Raw genomic sequence first — 21,333 nt, forward strand, 5'->3', positions numbered from 1 at the left:
TACAGTCTATATGCTGATGACCTGAAATTCGGTAAACTGATTACAAGTGTTACAGATAAGGCATGTCTGCAAAATAATTTGACTAAATTGACCATTTGGGTACAGGAGAATATGTTGATAAATACATCAAAAACTAAGCATACGAGATTTGGGAGACAAACTGAAAGGTGAATATTTAATACAGCACACAGTGATTGAAACTGTAGACTCATTTAAGGATCTGTGTATATGGGTAGATTCAGCTAGGAGTTCTTCTAATCATATCAACCAATTGGCTAATGCTAGTTATAGAAGTATAGGTTGTATAACAAGATATATAAAGTCTAGGAAATCAAACATAATGAAGTCATTGATTGTTAGTTACATTAGACCCAAACTTGAGTATGGAATAACAATATGGAAACCCTATAGGAAAACAAGTATGAATAAACTGGAAAGAGTACAGTGGAAATATACTAAGGACATCCATGGATGTGAAAATCTAAGTTATTATGAAAAACTAAAACATATGAACTTGTACAGCGTCTCAGAGATATTTAAGAGGAGATCTTATTCAGGTATATAGGGCATTTCACTGGTAATGTTTGGGGTTATCAAAAAGTACTAGAGAATCATCAGATAACCTATGTAGAAGATTCTATAGGAATGAGAAGAGTACTAACTGGTTCTCTGACAGAGTAGCTGATGCTTGGAACAGACTAAGAATTACATTAAAGCAAGTACTAGTTTAGATATTTTTAAGAACAGCCTGGACATTTATTATGGGAACAAGTGTTTTGGCATATTGACAAGCTAGAATGGCTTTAATGCCTATGCTCGAAACATTTGTATGTATGTACTTTTCCTAGTCACACCTTCACTTGTGTATTTCTACCCATCTTTCTAGCTCATTTCCCCTTTATTTCAGCAAATCCTAAAGTTTACCAAAGTTAACTTCACCAATTCTATACCTACCTCTCTGCTTCTTTCTAGTTAACTTGTGTACTGCATGAATCTTTGAGACAAAAATGTATGCAATCTAAATTCTGACATAGTTTATAATTTGTCCTATGCTTGTTTTGTTTGTGGCATTGTAATTTGTTGTATTTGTGGAGCTTTTCTCCCCAGGATTTCACTGACAACAGACCAAACTTGGCTCAGTCAGACATTCCCATTAAAAAAATATAAATAAATACAAATAACTAACATTTTTATTATAGTAGCTTCACAAAAAAAGTGGAAATTTCATGTCCGACCCTCTTGTTAGATCCAGTTTAAGAAACTGTTTTAGTATGATTTGCTGAGATTTTGGGAAGAGGTTATTCCTAGGTACCTGTAGCGAAGTTTGATTAATATGCCTCACAAAGCTGACAAATTAAGGAGACTATAAGTGTGAATATAAGGAAAATAATAGATTTAGATAAGTTTGATTTATAACTTGAAACTTTAGAGAAACTATGGATATAATTTACAATTGTCTGGATATTTGATGCAGAACACAGAAGGCAAATACTTAGAAAGTAGTTTAGTAGATATGGAACAAGGAGTTCTGTATGCATGCATTAACTAAAAAACAGAGGTAATACAGAGGGCTCAAGTGAAGCCTCGTGTCCCACCTGTGACCCAGAGGATAACAGGGCTAACAAGAAACAGAATATGAAGGATAGGTCCAGACAAAAATCACTTTATCTAGCAGACTCTCTCTCAGATACCCTCCCTGTGGGAGGAATACAGGCACCTTGTTGACATTTCTAGTAGTTTATTCAGTTAAGTTGTAAATGGACAAATGTTCATAAGATCTGCTAAGTGATTTTATCTGGACGTATCCTTTATACTCTGTTTCACATATTAAATAAAATGAGACTGGATAACACCCCTTGAAAAATGTATTATATAAGCCGTTTGTCACAGACACCCATAATGCACTCCGTTATGGTTGAACTTTTATATACTATTTTGACTTCATTAACAAATTTATCTTTAAAACTAGATCTGTACCTAGTGCACAATAGTGAAGTACAATTTACTCTATCAAATGCCTTAAAAACTGTGATTTCTAAAGCAAAGATATTTCTGTGTGGATTTCCCAGAAATACTGAAGTTTTACGTGATACTGTTTGGTCAACAGTTTGACATGATTATAAGAAACCTGAGTAAAATGGAAAGATAATTGTGGGAATAATATTTTTGTGACAATGCTACAGATTTTAATATTTAAATTTATCAGAACAATGGGTCTGTAATTGGGCTCTGGTATAAGGACAGTTTTGACTGAGTGAAACAAGCCTGACAATGCTTATATTCTCTGAAGTTTAATACTGGACGGTGCAGTGGTGCAGCGGTAGCATTGTTACTTCACAAGAAGAGGTTCTCTCATTTGATTCTTGGCTGGAGTGCCTTCTGTCTGGAGTCTGCATGTCCTCCATGCATTTGTGTGGGTTTCCTCCCACATCACAAAGACATATATCTGGAGTGTTTCTCCAGGGGCTTCCGCTGAAAATTGACTTTGTTCTAAGCCGGACTTTTCCAGTAAACAAATGTTAAATAAAATACAAATTTTTGTTTAAAAGAATTTAGAAATAATGTTAGGGAATGTCTTATAAAATTCAAAATGACATCTTTCATGGTTGGAGCTTTGTTAGTTTTTTCAGCTGATTGATAATCAGTGCAGCTTCTATTGAAATGTTTTTTTCAAGAATTTTTTTTCATTGCTGGACTTTATTTGTACAGACAGGATTGAGTTAAAAAGATAATTAGTTTTAGTTTTATACAGATAGCTATATAATAAAAAATTACATCTTTATTAGAATTTACTATACCTTATTTTGTTTTGATTTCTATGATGACAACTTTTTTTCCTGTTTTGATTATACCAGCTAATATTTTTCAGGAGGTATGTGACTCTTCAAAACAGAAAATTAACATTTTGCATTTTATATTATGTGCATCATAATTAATTCACATTTCGGCCTTAAGTCATTCAAAAGAACTAACAAGTTGAGGTAATTGCTGATATCACAATTTTTAATTTATTTTTTTTTATTTCATACATTTTTAAAGTCTTTTTTTACTTATAAATATGCTTCAACTCAGTTTTGGGAGAAACCCATTGCACATCTGGATTCAGAAATCTGTTAGGTAATTTGATATGGCTTTTAGAGGTCAAGGCTCATATAGTAGTTTTGTATTTAAGATCAGTTTCCGCTGAGAGTTTGCATTACTTTCATAATATGAAAAGACCAATGAAAGGCAAGGTTTTGAGTGGTCAAAAATATATGGAATTCATAAGTTAATAGAAGGTTACTAGGCTAATGACCCTAGAGCCCTTAACAAGCCTAGCCATATTTATCCCAAGCTGCCCCAATTGTCAGTAGTTAAGTGAGTGAAGTTCACAGAGGTAAGGGTCTATGGTAATTAATACCAACTTTTTATGTCCAGGTGAGAAATGGATGCCACCCCAGGAGTGAATTTGCAGTCACCCATCCATTTGAAGACAGTCAGGGATGAAATTCAAGTATCTCTGTTCCTTGTAAAAAAAAAATAAATAAATAAATAATCATTAATGTTCAGTTTGTTTTCTTGGTGTTGTCATCTTTGGAATCTGTATTTCGGGTAAGTGTACCATATATATATATATATATATATATATATATATATATATATATATGTATTTTTTTTTTTGTTTGTGTACTGTGTGTATATATATATATATATATATATATATATATATATATATATAGAGAGAGAGAGAGAGAGAAAGATTTGTGTGTGTGTGTGCATATAAATAGAAGTTATGTCCTTACCATAACGTTCCATGTGGAGTGTTCATCTCGCCTTTGTTCTTACACATGGGTTCGGAGCCGATCCTCGGCTCCGTGCCGGCCTCTTGCAAGCTCTGCATCGAGAAGAAGCTCGAGACAATCTAATACCCACAATCCCCCTCTGCCTTTACCTCAGATCTAGTTTGCAAGCAAACCAATCTACAGAATAGCACATTCATGCTTATACACATATGTAAAGAAAGAATCTACAGATAATTATATATATCTAAACAGACACACATATATATATATATATATATATATATATATATGCCAACTATGTACACAATATTGTAACAGTAGCAGAATGCTCCTGGCCAGGCATCAAAGAACGTTCTTCCTAAGGGTGGGAGGGTGGGACTGTAAGAACAAAGGCGAGATGAACACTCCACATGGAACGTTATGGTAAGGACATAACTTCTATATGTGATAGTGTTCAATCTCGCCATTTGTTCTTACACATGGGTAGCGTCCCTAGCTCTTTGATCCTGAGGAACTCACGGGAGGACGTTCTTGAGCACAGTGGAACCAAAGGTTGCCCTGTCCCTAGAAACCTTGTCTACCTTATAATGAGAAATGAATGTATGTGGCTTAGACCAAGTAGCAGCCGCACAAATAGCGTCCAGTGGTAGGCGAGCTGCATGAGCCAAAGACGTAGACACTGACCTTGTGGAATGTCCTTTGGGTTTGTGTAAAAGGGTTGATTTGAAGAATCAGACATAGATTATACAATCCGTTAACCATTTAGAAAGAGTTCTTTGGTAACTGCAAGTCCTTTCCTGCTATCAGCAAAAGCCACAAAGAGTTGATCTGTTTTTCTGTGATCTTTTGTTCTATCCAAATAAAATCTTAGCTGTCTGTGAACATCCAATTTGTGTAACATATACTCCATTTTGTTGGAGTGGTTTTGAAGAAAGTGGGTAATTCAATGGACTGATTAATATTGTTAATAGAACACACTTTAGGGAGGAAGGATGAATTGGTTGAAGAGAAACTCTGTCAGAGTGAAAGATCAAATAAGGGTGCTTGATGGAGAGAGCCTGAAGTTCAGATACTGCCTAGCGGAAGTAATGGCTACCAGAAATAGAGTTTTCCAGGATAAAAATTTTAATGGGCAAGAAGAGGCAGGTTCAAAGGGGCAACATTAATTTAGATAACAATAAATTTAGACTCCAAGGTGGTAGGAGATCTGACCGGTGGTCTAATATGAAAAACTCCTTTTAAAAGGCCTTTACAAAGTCTGTGAGCCATAACAGGAGCTCCACATTCTTCCACATGGAAATTCGAAATGGCAGCCAATTGAACTCTTAGTGTAGCAGGAGAAGCACCCTGATGAAATAAGTCCGTTAAAAACTCTAATATCTTATTCAAGGGAGCTATAAAAGGATCCACATGGTGTGTATTCGCCCAGAATACAAATCGCTTCCATTTGCTAGCATATGTTTTAGTAGTGGAAGCTTTATGCGAAGCCACCAATATATCCTGGACTGCCGGTGACAAAAGATCAGACCTGGCTAAGTTGGGAATTGAAGCAGCCAAGCTGCTAGATGGAGTGACCGGAGCGCGGGATGGGGAACCCCTGATGAGTGAGTCAATAGGTCTGGCTCTGGGTCCAGAATCCAGGGTCCCCGAATGCAGTGTATCTTCAGGAAGGGAAACCAAATTTGACGAGGCCAGAATGGAGCAATGAGGATTATTGTCCTGTGTAGGTTCCTGGCTTTCTGGAGAAACTTTGATATCAGAGGAAATGGAGGAAATGCGTACAGGAGTCCCGGGGGCCAATCGTAAACCAGTGCGTCCCTGGGGACTTCCCCTGGAGGGGGTAATAGGGCAAAGTAGCTCCTACATTTGGCATTCATTGGAGACGCAAACAGGTCACAGGAAGGCTGGCCCCAAGTGCGAAAAATCCTTTTCGCCACTGATTGTTTTAGGGACCACTTGTGCGGTAACAGAATTGCTCTGCTCAGCCTGTCGGCTATGACGTTGGATGACCCCGGGATGTGCGTTGCTATTAGAAAGCGACCCGTGGACTCTGCCCACTGCCAAATTCTCATGGCCTCTCTGCATAGTCGATAGGACTTGGTTCCCCCTTGCTTGTTTATGTACCAGACTACAGACATGTTGTCCGTCTGAACTGCAATAGTCCCTAGAGGAAGAAGGGGAGCAAAGTGTTGCAACGCTAGAAACACTGCCCTCAACTCTAGAACATTGATGTGCAGATTGTACTCCAAATTGGTCCATTCGCCTTGGACTGTCTGTCCCTGAAAGATGCCCCCCCACCCTATCAGGGAAGCGTCCGTGGTCACCGTAACTGTGGTGGGTAGCACAAATGGCCTCCCTTGGAAAGGTTGCACGCTTGAACCCACCAGTTTAGATCTGTTTTGCATGTCTTTGTTATAAGAATCTCGTGTGTTAGAGGTAGTTGTTGAAACGACCATTGTGCAAACAGTAGCCATTGTAGGACTCTCATGTGCAGCCTTCCCAGGGGAATTGCAATAAGGGAGGCTGACATGAGGCCCAACACCTTCAGTACTAGTTTTGCAGGAGATTTCCTTGACAAGAGTAGAAGGATATGAGTCTGAAGTGATAATATCCTTTCTGGGGGAAGCCTCAGAATCAACTGACGTGTGTTTAATTCTGCTCCTATGAACAAGATATTTTGTGATGGCTGAAGTAAGGATTTTCCGAAGTTTACAGAAATCCCTAGGTGAACACACAGTTGAAGAACAAAGTCTCTGGCCTGCAGTAGTTGACGGGTGGTGGCAGAAAGGAGCCAGTCGTCCAGATACGGAAACACCTGGAATCCCTGGCGTCTCAAGTGAGACGCTACCACTGCCATGCATTTGGTGAAGACCCTGGGGGCTGAGGTCAGACCAAAGGGCAGGGCTCGAAATTGAAAGTGACTGGCTCCCAGCCGGAAGCGCAAATGATCTCTGGATGCCCTGGCCATTTTGATGTGGTAGTATGCATCCTCTAGATCTATTGAGCACATCCACTCGTCCTTCTGTAAGAATGGAAGGATAGACTGAAGCGTGACCATTCGGAACTTTTCTTTCCTGACGAAAGTATTGAGGTAGCTTAGGTCTAGAATGGGACTCCAGTCCCCTGTTTTCTTTGGAACTAAAAAGAACCTTGAGTAAGTCCGAATCCTTGCTGGTCCGCTGGGACTGGTTGGATGACTCTTTTTTCTAGCAGCTTTGAAATTTCTATAGCTGCTGGCTCTCGCAGATGGGGCGGTACATCTGGGAGTCTTTTCTTTGGGATGGGATGAGATAAAAAGGGTATGTTGTAACCTCTGGTAACCACGCTTTTTACCCACTTGTCTGTAGTTATATTTTGCCAGGCCTGAGGGTATAAAGCTAGCGACCCCGACTGCCTCCAGAGCAGGACAGTCGGGCCTCCTCTCAGGAGTGCTGGAAAGGTTTACCAGGGAGTGTTTCCCTGTCACCTTGATGTTGCGGACCCCCTCTGCCGCCAGGGTGGCGTCTTCCACCTCTGCCCCCTCCTCTGCCTCTAGAGGGGGCATCACCCTGTGTGCCTGAGAAAGATCCTTGGGGTTTTCAAAACCACATTTTCCACCGCGTTGCCCTTTGGGGTACGGTCTGGTTGGTGTGTGAAAAAGGACTCCGACAGGAGGCAGAGTCTTTCCCTCTTGTTCACACGGGTAAGGGTCTCCTTTACTTTGGGGCCAAAGAGAGTGGCACCGTCAAATGGGGCATTTGTAAAGGAAGACTTGAAGGCTTCCAAAGGAGCATAGGCGCATCCAGGATTGTCTACGAAGAGCAATCGCTGAAGCTGCTGCCCTACTCGAACCTTCGGCTGCGTGAAATCAGCCTCATGGACGAGTTAACAATCGATGTTAGGGTATTAAGTTGCTGCAACTTTCTCTGAGACAGCTGCATCTGTAGCACCCTGGAGGGTATCTCCCAACTCTTTGACTAGATCCCTCTGTAGGGGTGTAAAATGCGTCAAAGAGTTCAGGGACCGCATGGAAAAAGCCGCTGAACTAAAAATGCGCTTCCGTATCTATCCATCGTCCTAGAGTCTTTATTAGGAGGATGGACAGATGAAGAAGACTCCGACATCTCCTTTTTCGTGGCTGCTGCCACCACCATAGCGTCTACTGGAACTCCTTTTGTAAGGTAGGACTTATCTTGAGGTGCTGTGATGTATTTGTTAGGTTTCCTTGGAACAGGTTCCACTGTGTCAGGAGCCTCCCACCCCCTTCGAGCAATTAGTTCCATGAGTTCGTCGAAGGGCGGAGTGACCCAGGAGGAGGAAGGGCGAGCACCAAATGCCTTCAGCAGAACTGACTCATCCTCAGAAGGGAAGGGACTGCCAGTCACCTCTCTGCTTCAGGATCTCCAATATGTCCGAAAAGAGACATCTTCTGAAGGTGACTTAGGGGACCCTCTGACTCATCTAAGTCAGTATCAGATGTCAAGGATTCCTGTGGAGAATCCAAGTGTCTCCTCTTACACAATCTCTTCCTAGGGACTTCCTCGTGGGGAGCATCCGAAGAAGCCTCGAGGAAGAGGGGCACCCTCCAGGGGTGGCTGAGACACTGGTGCCCGGCTTGGATGTGTGCGTGGGTGCTGATGAAGACAAAGGCCCTTTATGGGGAGGAGAGGCTGCTTCCACTGATGTGGTTGTCTGGGTAGACAACACCTTCCTCATCAGGTCGAACGCTCCCGGGTCCCGCATCGAAGAGTCCCCGGTTCGAAGAAATGGGAAGAATCCCGACACGGGCACGAAGGCATCGACCCGAGGACGGAGCCGAATCGATCTGCGCCGAGGCCCGAGGGAGAGTCGGAACCGACGTCGGTTCGACTCGGCCCGGAACCAAGGACAGACCGTCGGCTCCGAGACTCGGTATCGGGTCCGACGGAGTCGAGGTGAGGAACAGACCGAGAAAGGGCGGTTCTGGACCCGAGGGCTCCACAATCAGTAGATCAGCCTCTTCCGGCTCCAAAGACTGAATCGGTCTCGGAGGAGGAATGGATGGAGATACAGGGAGGCCTTCAAGTTTCGACACCAACTGGGTGGAAACCGAAATAAGTTTAGAGAGGGCCGAATGCTCCAATAACTACTGCACCACGCGATCCACATCGACATCCGAAAGTTTGGAGGAAGAACGGGTCGAAGGAACCGAAGACGGAGCCGACCTCAATAAGGTCGAAGGAGGGAGCTCCATCACCGGTTCCAAGACTCGAGGCTCAGGAACCGATACCAGTTGAACACTCGGCCCCGAAGTCTGTGGAACCGGTGATCTAACCTTTGATGAAGAGCTCGGAGCCGATGACTTAGGCTCCGACGTCTTCGACTCCTTAGAGGACTTCGATGCCTGGTCAGAAGCATCCAGAGCCTCTTGGAAAGAAAGTTTCAATAGACCTCTGTCCATTAGTTTCCTCCGCCTATCTGTCATGACCCTCCCACTAAAAGAGTGACAGATGGAACAATCCTCTTGTAAGTGGAGAGGGCCAAGGCAGTAGACGCAGGAACTATGGTTGTCAGTGACTGACATTTTCTGGCCACACTGACAACGCTTGAAACCAGACTTCACCTTCTCAGACATTATAGGGAAGAAAGACAAATCCAGTAAACAGTCAAATCCGATAAAGTTAGTCAAATCCGATGAAAATTGTCAAATCCGGTAAAAGTTTCTTAACTAGGTAAATTTATGAAGGGTGTAGGCCCCGACAAATATTTAACCGATAATTTTAGATAACGGTACCAATAACTTAACGAGATCACTACACAATCATACAGTTAACACTGAAAAACATCAAATAGAAATAGAATCCTAATAAAATATAACAAAATAAAGTTATATCTTAGCTTAGACTCTCGAGCTAGCTCCCAACGATGCGTATGCAGCAGCGGCAAACTAGATCTGAGGTAAAGGCAGAGGGGGATTGTGGGTATTAGATTGTCTCGAGCTTCTTCTCGATGCAGAGCTTGCAAGAGGCCGGCACGGAGCCGAGGATCGGCTCCGAACCCATGTGTAAGAACAAACGGCGAGATTGAACACTATCACATTTTATATATATATATATATATATATATATATATATATATATATATATATATACACGGGTTTTACTTCATTTGGTCTACGGCTCATTTGGTCGACAACCAGTATTCAAGGCACTTAACAGGGATTTGCCCCCCTCCCCAATGTTGTGCGACCCTGGAGTTGTTATATATAGTTGGGGGGGTGGGGGGCACAGCCCCCTACAGTGAGGTGTGTGGGGGGTGAAGCCCCACACCTATTTTCATTTAAATGCATGAAAATACAAGAAAAACTACACATTGTAAACGAAAATAGGTGGGGGGCTGTGCCCCCCACACCCCCCTAACTATATACATCAACTCCAGGGTCGCACAACATTGGGGAGGGGGGCAAATCCCTGTTAAGTGGCTTGAATACTGGTTGCCGACCAAATGAATGTCGATCATATGGTCTGCCGTTCATATGAAGTAGACCCATATATATATATACATATATATATATATATATATATATATATATATATATATATACACAGACACACACACACACACACACACACACACAGAGGGAGATAGATAGAGCTATATAATTATAAGTATATATATATATATATATATATATATATATATATATATATATATACACACACACACACACACACACACACATGCTTTTGTGTAGTTTAACCCTGCCCCCTCCAACTATTGTATTCTTAACTTTAAAATAAGCCTAGAATTGCATTAACTATAGGACATTTACTAAAAATTGTATTAACAAATAGCAAATCTATGGCTAGCAAAATAAAGTGATAAAAGCTGGTGTAATTTAAGAGCTAAAATACGTAGCTTACAGCTCTAGGAAGCCCTAGGAAACCTTAACTGCAATAACTCCAGCCTAACAGCCTAACTCCTCCCCTGAACAACAACGTAAGTAAGGTTTCATATCTACCTACTGAAACCTGCTATTTTCAAACCCCTGGTACTTCCAAACCCTGTTGTCAGCATCCTCTTCCTCATGGTATGTTGTATTTAGTTAATGTTTGCCCTGCTTTAATTATAGTGGAAACAATAGTATTTACATGGTCTGATGTCTCCTTAAACGTATCTCTCTGCCCTGTTCATTTACAGTAGAAACGCCAGCATTTTGCTAGCCCTAGTTGGTGTAGTTAAAGCAGACACAAAAGTAATCACAAACCCTGCTGACTTTCTGAGTTGTAACTGTTGTCCTATTAACTTACAGTTAACAAAGTTTCCTAGAGCTGTAAGGTAAGTATTTAAGCTCTTAAATTACACCCACCTGAATGGGAGACAGCAGGCTGTTATTTGGCAGAACAAACTCTCTAACCTACTACCTAAAACCCTTGGAATACCACAAGGCTTTATACTAGAGACCCTGCTGTTTTCCAGCTTCATTAACGACCTATATACTGTCATCCCAAAAGTCAACTGTATCCAATACGCTGATGACTCTACCCTGATCTGCTCCGCCACATCTCCAGCAGACTTACCCAGTCCACCTTTAACACTACAGAAAACTGGATTTCTGAATGTCGTTTGATACCAAATCCCAAAAAAAACTAAAATGCTGTTATTCTCAACAACACAAAGGTCTCCTGCTTTTACCTTTACCATAAATGCAAATGATGGCACAATAATCTCCCCTGACCCTTCTACAAAACTATTATACATGTACACCAATCAATCAAAACCATCAATAAAAAACAAGGGTCACGTTACAGAATAAAAGCCTTCCTAACCTCTCCAGCCAAAATTGCCATAGCTCACTCTCACCTTCTTTCAACACTTCTGTATGCATCCCCTCTACTCTCTAATCTAAACAAGACTCTACTTAAACTCTCAACCTGCTATAACCACATCACCAGGTTTGTCACTGGGTTGCCTTTTAGGACACATCATTGCATCAATGTTAACCAGCTTGGCTGGCTTGAACTACCCAGTCTAATTCAGTATAACCAACTGATCATGGCTTATAAAATCCTTTATAATCTGGATAATATTCCTGCACTTAAAAATCTTATCACCCCTTATTACAATCCATGACATCTTAGATCCGCTAACAGACTACTAATTCAGACAACCAAAATTAACAATGCAGCTGGTGACTCTCTGTTTACAAACTCTGTAGGCAGATCCTGGAACTCACTTCCAGCTGACATTACTTTACTCTCCTCCCTAGGTCAATTTAAAACTAGACTCAAACACCATCCAGCACTAAACTGGCTATATCATTGTATCAAGCCTGGCTAACTCTCTTCTAGAATGTGTAAAATCTATTAATCAGCTACTGTTTCTGACTTTCACCAGGGATTAACTCTAACCTGTAGAACATCTTTATTCTTGTTTGCTTATGTACTCTTTGTCAAAATTATTTTTGTAATCATGTTTTAATGTTTCTGTTTACCTTGGAGATTTTCTCCCCAGGCCTCCGCTGAAAATAGACATGCATCCAGTCGGACTATCCCAGTTAACAAATGTAAAATAAATAAAAATAAAACATATATATATATATATATATATATATATATATATATATATACACACACACATATATATATATATATATATATATATATATACACATATATAGGATTCACTTTGAATCATCGAATGTTCAGAACATCGAAGTTATGATCATCGAGACCAGAACATCGATGTTCAGAACATCGAAGGTTCAAAATGAACCATAAAAAACAAGAAAAAAAAATCACAAACACTATGTTATGCTTCACCCTCCTGCACCCCCCCTACTTTAATATTCCAACTCCGCGATCGCACTACAGTGGGGTAAGGGAAATCTTATATGCGGTAGCGCTAAACGAGAGATTTCCCGTACCCTACCTGCAATGCCAACACTCAGATGGCACACACACTACTTGCAGGGCACCTTGCTGCCCTGCATACACACCCAACATTCCACAATCTCACTTACCTGGCACTTCCACTTTAAACTTTCGATGTTCTGAAGATCGATGTTCTGGTCTCGACGATCAGAACATCGATGTTCTGAACATTCGATTATTTAAAGTGAACCCATATATATATATATATATATATATATATATATATATATATATATATATGTGTGTGTGTGTGTGTGTGTGCGTGCGTGTGTGCGTGTGTAGATAGAGACACACACACACACAGATACATACATACATGGAGCTAGAGAGACATACACACACAGATACATACATACATACATGGATCAAGTGAAATTTGCCAACTCTACCTTTGGTTGACATTAGTTTAGCCAAAAAAATGAGGCAGATGGCTGACACTGCAAGACTGCAAGAGAACTATGCCCTTATTCCCAAGATTGTGCAATCTCAGAGTTAGTATATGTATTTGTCAGGGGGTGTGGGAGGTGACAGGACACTTGTCCTCTTGCAAATATGTTTTATGATAATGTTTCAAATTTGAAGTTTTGTGTGTGGTGAGATTGTCAGTTGGTGTGTGCATAGTAATGTGTCAATGTCTGCAAAGTTGAAGTTTTATTGTCGACTTTGTAAATGTCAAAATTTGGGTGTTTTGTTTAACTTCAGTACATGTGTATGTGTGTGTGTATTACACAACTACACACACACACATTTTATATATATATATATAAATATATATATATATATATATATATATAAATATATATATATAGAGAGAGAGAGAGAGAGACACACAGATATAGGTAAGCCCATGTTATTTCAGTAAGCAGTTGCATTCATAAATATACTCACCCAGTATGAAATGTATAAAGCTTTTAAATAATGCAGTTCTTACTATAGGTTAGAAATGATTTTCTACTGTGCTAATTTTGTAAGACATTCATGCATTTGGAAATTATGCCACTTGCTTCCAGAAGAGTTGATGGTTGACTCGAGTTAGCCTAGCACAAGGCAGAGTTTTGGTGGTTTTAGTGGTGGTAGTGGGGGAGATGCCAGCAAATGAATGACCTGCATAAGACTTCTTTCAGGATGACCAGTTAATTCTTTTTGCATAAAATATGAACTCTGTGCCTTACAGCTATTTTTGCTGCTATTAGATGAGGAAAACAAAGGTCATCTCTGTAAGATATACTGCGAATTAGACAGTAAAAGTAAAATATACAGCAATGCAACTATAGGTGAACTGTACCCCACCCTGAGACAGACCATCTGGAACCAGTAAAAATGTATTATTTATTTATTTATTTTACATTTGTTGACTGGGATAGTCTGACTGGATACATATCCATTTTCAACGGAGGCCCGGGGATAAAATCTCCATACAATAATGTGTTATATACAATACAATAGACAGACAATTTAAAGAATATATGAGTCAAATTGTTGTAAATATTCAAACTATCATAAATCAAACTGTTAATACAAATATATAAATCAGAAATTAGCACTAAAGTGTGGGACAAAAGACAGGCCGAGGAATTCATACAGTCAAGAGTTAGGTAGAAAAGAGCAGGTCATAAGGTAAAAGGTTAAATGGTGGCAGGAAGAATTATTAGAAGTATTGAAGCAGAGGAAATCATTGGGCTGGAGAAAAAGTTTAAGTAGTAATACTAATATAAAATAAAAAAAGCCAGTGAATATACAGAAACCACTCATCAGTTTGCACTCAACTGTATGAAGGCCTACTGTACTGTTCACCCATTGCATCATATTTCACTGAAAAACAAAAATATTTGTGTTAATCAGCTATGCCCACAGATACATACACATGGTAAGCAACTGTACATCCATTTTTTTTCTGATTTCTTTCTATATCAGAAGATTAAGTAAGACAGACAGCAAGCCCAAAGGTGACAAACCAGGCTGACCAACGGTGCTAGTGAGTATACAGATTACAAATGTCTATGAAATTATGCAGGATTAAGCAATGCATTCTGTAGCAATTAAAATTAAATTGGCATGTCCTTAACAAAAAGTACAGTTTTGTACCTACCATAAATGTAGATGTTCGAAGATCTACATTGCTGCAGTCCTTACATATGGGTAGTCCGCTGTCCTCGGTCGGCCCGAATACCAAAGTATTAGGCTGACGTCGGTCAAGGCGCTTAAGACTGAAATCAGGACGTCAGGGTACAAATGCGCATGACCGACGTCATATCCTCAGTCTTTTCTTGCCCCAGATGTCAGAAGGCCCTAAAAAGAAAGGCCAAAACCAAAAGACAGCAAAAAACAACCAACCACCCCTGAACTAATCATATTTACAATATTTACAATATTCACAACCCAAACTACACCACCGCCTCTAACTACAGAGGGGAAGGAGGGAGGGTAAATTGGACTGCAGCAATGTAGATCTTGAACATCTACATTTATGGTAGGTACAAAACTGTACTATGTTCTTCATCTCACATTGCTGCAGTCCTTACATATGGGTAGAATCCCAAAGCAGAGGTAAGGGAGGATGGCAAAACTATAAAGCATTAGGAGCTGCCAAAATGCCCTGTAAAATTGCAGTGGCAAAACCAGCCCTAGATTTAGAGTAAAGTGGAAGGTGGTAATGCTTAGAGAAAGTATGCACTGAACTCCAAGTAGCTGCCTCCAAAATATCTTTAGTAGCCACCCCTTAAAAAGCTGTAGAAGTGGCAGTAGCCCTAGTGGAATGAGGCCTAATCCCAGCTGGAACCTCTTTACCATGATGGGAATAACAGAAAGCAATACAAAAACCAATCCACTTAGAAATAGTTTGTTTTGAAACAGGTTTGCCCTGAGAACCCAAAGCAAAAGAAACAAATAACTGCTGAGACTGCCTGAACCCTTTAGTTCTGCTCAAATAATATCGCAATTGCCTGTGTATGTCCAAAGTGTGTAAAATCTTTTCCCCTTTATTTTGGGGGTTTGGATAAAAAGTAGGCAAATGAATAGTTTGGTTTAAAGCCACACTAGAAACCACTTTAGGCATAAAGGAAGGATTAGTACACAAAGATACCCTATCCTTATGGAAAATTAAGAAAGGCTCAACCGCCATAAGGGCCTGTAATTCAGAAACCCTTCTCGCAGAGGTAATGGCCAACAAAAAAGCAGTCTTCCATGATAAATATTTCAACTCGGCAGTAGCTGCAGGCTCAAAAGGTTGTAGAGTGAGTTTCTCCAACACAAAATTGAGATCCCAAGCAGGAGTAGGAGCTCTACGTGGGGTCTTATATTCTTTGCCCCTCTAAGGAATTGCTTAAACAAAGGATGAGAAAACAATGGTGGGTCACAGTCATAGTGAGCAGAAATTGCTGCAGCATGAACCTTAATAGAGGAGAAGGACAAACCTTTGTCCAGTAACTCAGTAAGGTATTGAAGAGCCACACTTAAATTAGGCTTAGAAACATCAAAGTCCTTTGCTGTACTCCAAAATAAAAATCTCCTCCATTTATCTGCGTACACTTTCCTTGTACTAGGCCTTCTGGCCTCCAAAATAACATTCAAAACTTGTTGTGGAAGCTGAGACCCTCCAGGGTTTAAAACAGAATATGCCAGGCTGTTAGATGTAGAGAGTGAAGTTTGACATTGAGTAAATGACTGTTCTCCTGAGACAGCAGGTGAGGAATCGAAGGTAAAGGCCAAGGAGGCTCCCGTACCAGACTTCTCAGTAATGGGTACCAGTGCTGTCGAGGCCAATCTGGAGCTATTAAAATCATGTTTGGCTTGTCCTGTCTGACCTTCAGGAGTACCTTTGGGAGGAGAGGCAGAGGTGGAAAGGCATACACATGAAGATTGCTCCAATTGAATGAGAGAGCATCCACTTTCCAGGCTGTGGGATGAAACCTTTTTGTGCAAAACTTTGGCAGCTGGTAGTTTAGTGGAGAAGCGAACAGATCTATGTCTGGAGTTCCCCATAACACTGTCAATTTCTGAAATACATGAGGATCCAATTTCCACTCGTGGGGATCCATAATTTGTCTGCTCAACACATCCGCTAAGGAGTTCTGTGCTCCTGGCAGAAACCTTGCCTGAAGATTTAGCTGTAAACTGAGAGCAGTCTCCCACAAAATCATTGCTTGTCTGCACAGAGGATAAGAATCGTTCCCCTTGCTTGTTGATGTACCACATGACAGTTGTGTTGTCTGTTAGAACCAACACCTGCCCTGGAAGAAGTAAATCCTTGAAAGCTATTAATGCAAATTGGACTGCTAACATCTCCTTCAAGTTGATATGTAGATGTTGAAGTCTGGCAGGCCACGTGTCTTCTACCCATTTTCCATTTAGATGAGCTCCCCAAGCTTTGTCTGAGGCATCTGTCGTTAGAATCTGACTCGCCTCTGGCCGGGTCACAGAGAGTCCCTTGTTTAGGTGACATTCCTGAGCCCACCACAAAAATTCCTTTTGAATGCAAGGTATCTGAATGACAGTGTCCATATCTTGGCAGTGCTGTGTCCATACATTTTTGAGATACCATTGTAGCTTCCTCATATGCAGTTTGGCATTGGGAAGTACCAGAATACAAGATGCCATGAACCCCAAGGCTTGAAGGACTGTCCTTGCAGTCAGCCTGGACTGACGAGACAATTGATGGAAGTAAAGAGAAAGATTCTTTTGTTTGTCCGGGGTCAAAAGGCCATCTGGGATGCTGTATTCAGTCTCACCCCGAAAGCACATGTCCTGAGAGGGTACTAGACTGGACTTTATTTCGTTCACAGAATACCCCAGGCATCTTAACACTGCTATCACATACTGTAAATGATGAAGAAGTTCGTCCTTTCCTTGGGCCAGAATCAGGCAATCGTCCAAATAAAGATAGATTTGTATTCCTCTTAGCCTGAAGAAAGCTATCACTGGAGCCAGAACCTTCGTGAACACTCTGGTCGCAGTAGGTAAGGCAAAGGGCAAAGCAGAGAACTGATAATGAGAAGTCCCAGCCGAAAACGCAGATACTTCCTGCAACTGAGCCTGATAGGAACATGAAGGTAAGCCTCCTTGAGATCCAGAGTCACCATCCAGTGATCTTTGCCCAGCAGAGGTAAAAGCTGTTGTAACGTCAACATTTTGAACTTGGGAATGTCCAGATATGTGTTGAGGACAGATAAATCCAAAATTGGTCTCCACGTGTTCCCTTTCTTTGGTACTAGGAACAGGCGGGAATAAAATCCTAGGCCCACTTCTGGCAGAGGGACCGGTTGTATGGCCCTTATTTGAAGTAGCAGAGAAATTTGTTTGTGAACCTCTAGTCTTTGCTGAGGAGGAACGTCCGGCATGCCTTTGAAAGGAGGCAAGGTATGGAAATAAAACTTGTAACCTTGTTGTATGATATCCAATACCCATTTGTCTTGGGTAATCAAATTCCAATTTTCCTTGAAGAGTGCCAACCTTCCTCCCAAAGGTGCTGCCAGGCAAGAAGGATCTGGCAGCTGAAAAGGTAGGTCATTGGGCCTGTTTACAAAAGGACTGGCCCCTGCCCTCACCCGAAGATTGTGCAGGTGAACTCCCTGTTCTAGGTCTGAAAGAGCTCTGAGCTCTGCCCCTACCACGTCTAGATCTACCCCTAGACTGAGAATCATAAGAAGGATACGTCCACCCCTTAGCAGGCCAATTCCTACTAAACTTGGAGGCTGAACTTGCAAAAATCTTTAACAGCCTGCATAGACTTAGCCTTGTCTTCCATTTTCTTCAAGACTGACTCCACAGGTGAACCAAACAACACATCAGACTGTAAAGGAGCATCCAAAATCCTTGTCTTAACATGGTCAGATAAATTCTGATCCCTCAGCCAGGCGTGCCTGCGAAGAACTGAACCAGTGGCAGCCACCCTAGACGAGGCCTGTACAACATCAAAACCACATTGTAAAGAATGCTTACCCACCTGTTCAGAAACATGCACCAAATCTTGTAATTCCTTACACTCAATGCCTTCCGCCAGAGCATCCACCTTAGACTTCAATTGAGAAAGAAGATAGTTTTGTTATTTCAACATATGAAACTGGCAATTCAAAGCCCTCATAGCTAAGGTAGAAGAAGTATAGACTTTCTTTCCCCATCTATCCAAAGCTCTGGCCTCTTTATCTGGAGGAACCGGATTTTTTACAACAGAGGCCTTGACACCCTTAGGTCCCTGACTAACAGTTTCTGGGTCCGCCCTAGGACTCTTATAAAGATATTTATGAGCCTCAGGCACCCTGTAATACCTATCCGGTTTAACAGGAGCAGGAGGCAGAGAATCAGGATTAAGTGAAGCCTCTGCAAACACATCTTCCACAACATCCAGAACAGGGGGTATTGCCTACGGCCTATGCTGGGGTAAAAGCAAAAATTCCTAAGCCTTTTCCTGGAATCAGAGAAGTCCTGACCTTCCCACTTAAAATGTTCCCTCATGGAATGAAGAGTCTCTGAAAAGAAAAATCCTCTGGAGGAGAAGCAGAAGGAGTCGAATCATCTGCATCAGAATCAGAATAAGGAGAGTACTCCTGCAAGTCTTCAGCCGAAGACTCTGAAACATCGAAGCCTGCTCAAAACTCCCCAACTCTGGCTCCACCCTAGGCCTCTTATCAGGAGGGGCAAAGAACCTCTAATCAGAGTAATCAAATCTTCTGCCATTTTAAGCATGTGCTTCTTGGGCACAGACCCTGCTGAACTAGGAGTGACACCAACAGAAGCTAAACCTGGCCTGCCTCTGGGAGAAGCCTTGGAAACAGAAGGAGAGGGCCTAACCACCCTAGGAAGGGAGGGAGCACAGTAACTTGAGAAGCCCTTCAGCCTGACCTGGCGCCTGAGAGGCCACATCCCACAGTAACAAAGTCTCGCCTTGGGACTCCAGAGAAGGCTCCGTCGGAACCACCGGTTCCACTGACGCCTCTAAAGAACCCGGCGTCCGGAGCGGATGACTCATCTTGCCTGGGTTTAACTGCTTTGTCTTTGCGCTTCTTGAAGAAGCGGGCGGAGAATCCGGCGGCATATTATAATTGCACCGCTTCAAGACCAGCCTAGCACAATCTAACCTTAAGCAATAGTGCGCTTATTGAACCTAGCACAAAAGCGACACCCAACAATGTCGTGCTCAGGCCCCAGACAAGGAATACACAAAGAATGATAATCCCTATGCGGTATCTGTTTCCCACAAGAAATACAGTTATTCACTTTTTCTGTCATCCGGTATAACACTGAGGCAAGAAAAACCAAAATATTCTAACGGGTACTTAGCCAACTTTGATTCGGTCTGAAACTCCGAACTCGAAAAATTTCAGAACGCCGAACGGCACTTGCAACGCTGCTTCTGCATCGGACCATGCGGCAAAAAAGACTGAGGATATGACGTCGGTCATGCGCATTTGTACCCTGACGTCCTGATGTCAGTCTTAAGCGCCTTGACCGACGTCAGCCTAATACTTTGGTATTCGGGCCGACCGAGGACAGCGGACTACCCATATGTAAGGACTGCAGCAATGTGAGATGAAGAACATCGTCATTCATACATAAATACCATACATGGCATAGCTGCAGCTGTGTCCCATAAGAACAAGTGCTGAGCAAACCCCAGAATGAAACTCACAGGGTAGAACCATAATATCAACAAGCATTATTACAAAAGGGGAAAAGAATTTTGACCAAAAATTAGAGGAGTAATTCTCAGAATGTTAGAGCCATCATCACTGAAACAAAACTCAGGGGCCTAATAAAATCCACCAAGGCCAAGTTTGATGGTAAAACAGCTACCCAAGCCAAAGACAACCACAAGGTATTTTTTAGTTCTGTTCATAATCTCAAAACAACAATGCAGCAATGTTATGAGATGATTTTGAAAGATATTACATACATTAAGGCAGAAAATATAGTGGCCAATAAATTTAGTTCTTACTTTACACATCTGTCATCCTTCATCTGTCTCTCAAGAAATACCTGAAACTGGCTTTCCCTCCAGCTATCACACACAAGACCAAGTCCTGTAAGTGCCATCAAAAATTAAAAATACTGCAAAAGTAGGTCCTGACAATAACCCCCGATACAACTTAACAACACTGTTGAATCTCAGCCTCCATACAGGTTTTGCACCAAGTGAATGGAGAACAGATACAGTCATTCCCCAGCATAAGGGATATCTTCCACAGATCCAAGCATCCAAGCAGTTACAGACCAATAAGTCCGACCTGCCTCATATGCAAAGCCATGGAATGACTTATCATGGAACTAATCAATCAGGACTTAGGGAACATCCAAGCACTGGAACTGTCTCAGTTTGGATTCATCAGGGGTAAGTCATGCTTACCTAACCTGGTGGATTTTTTTGAAAATGTCACCTAAGCAATGGATGAAGGCAAAACAGTATACACTGCACACCTTTACCTGCCCAAAGATTTTGACACACATTCCCACTCATACTAGAAAAGCTAAATAACCTGAGAAAAAATCCCTATGTCACCTGCTGGCAAAGAAATCACAGATAGGATGCAGGAAATTAAAATAGGGGGATTTAACTCAACAGACAAGTCACCAGTGGAGTGCTCCAAGGGTTCAGTGCAGGGACCTCTCTTGTTTGGCATCCACTCTACTGAAGTAAAAGCAAATACCAAAGGGCTCTGCCTGACTTA

The sequence above is a fragment of the Protopterus annectens genome, chromosome 15.part0 (genome assembly GCF_019279795.1).
Source record: "Protopterus annectens isolate FY-2018-M chromosome 15.part0, PAN1.0, whole genome shotgun sequence".
Classification (NCBI taxonomy): Eukaryota; Metazoa; Chordata; order Ceratodontiformes; family Protopteridae; genus Protopterus; species Protopterus annectens.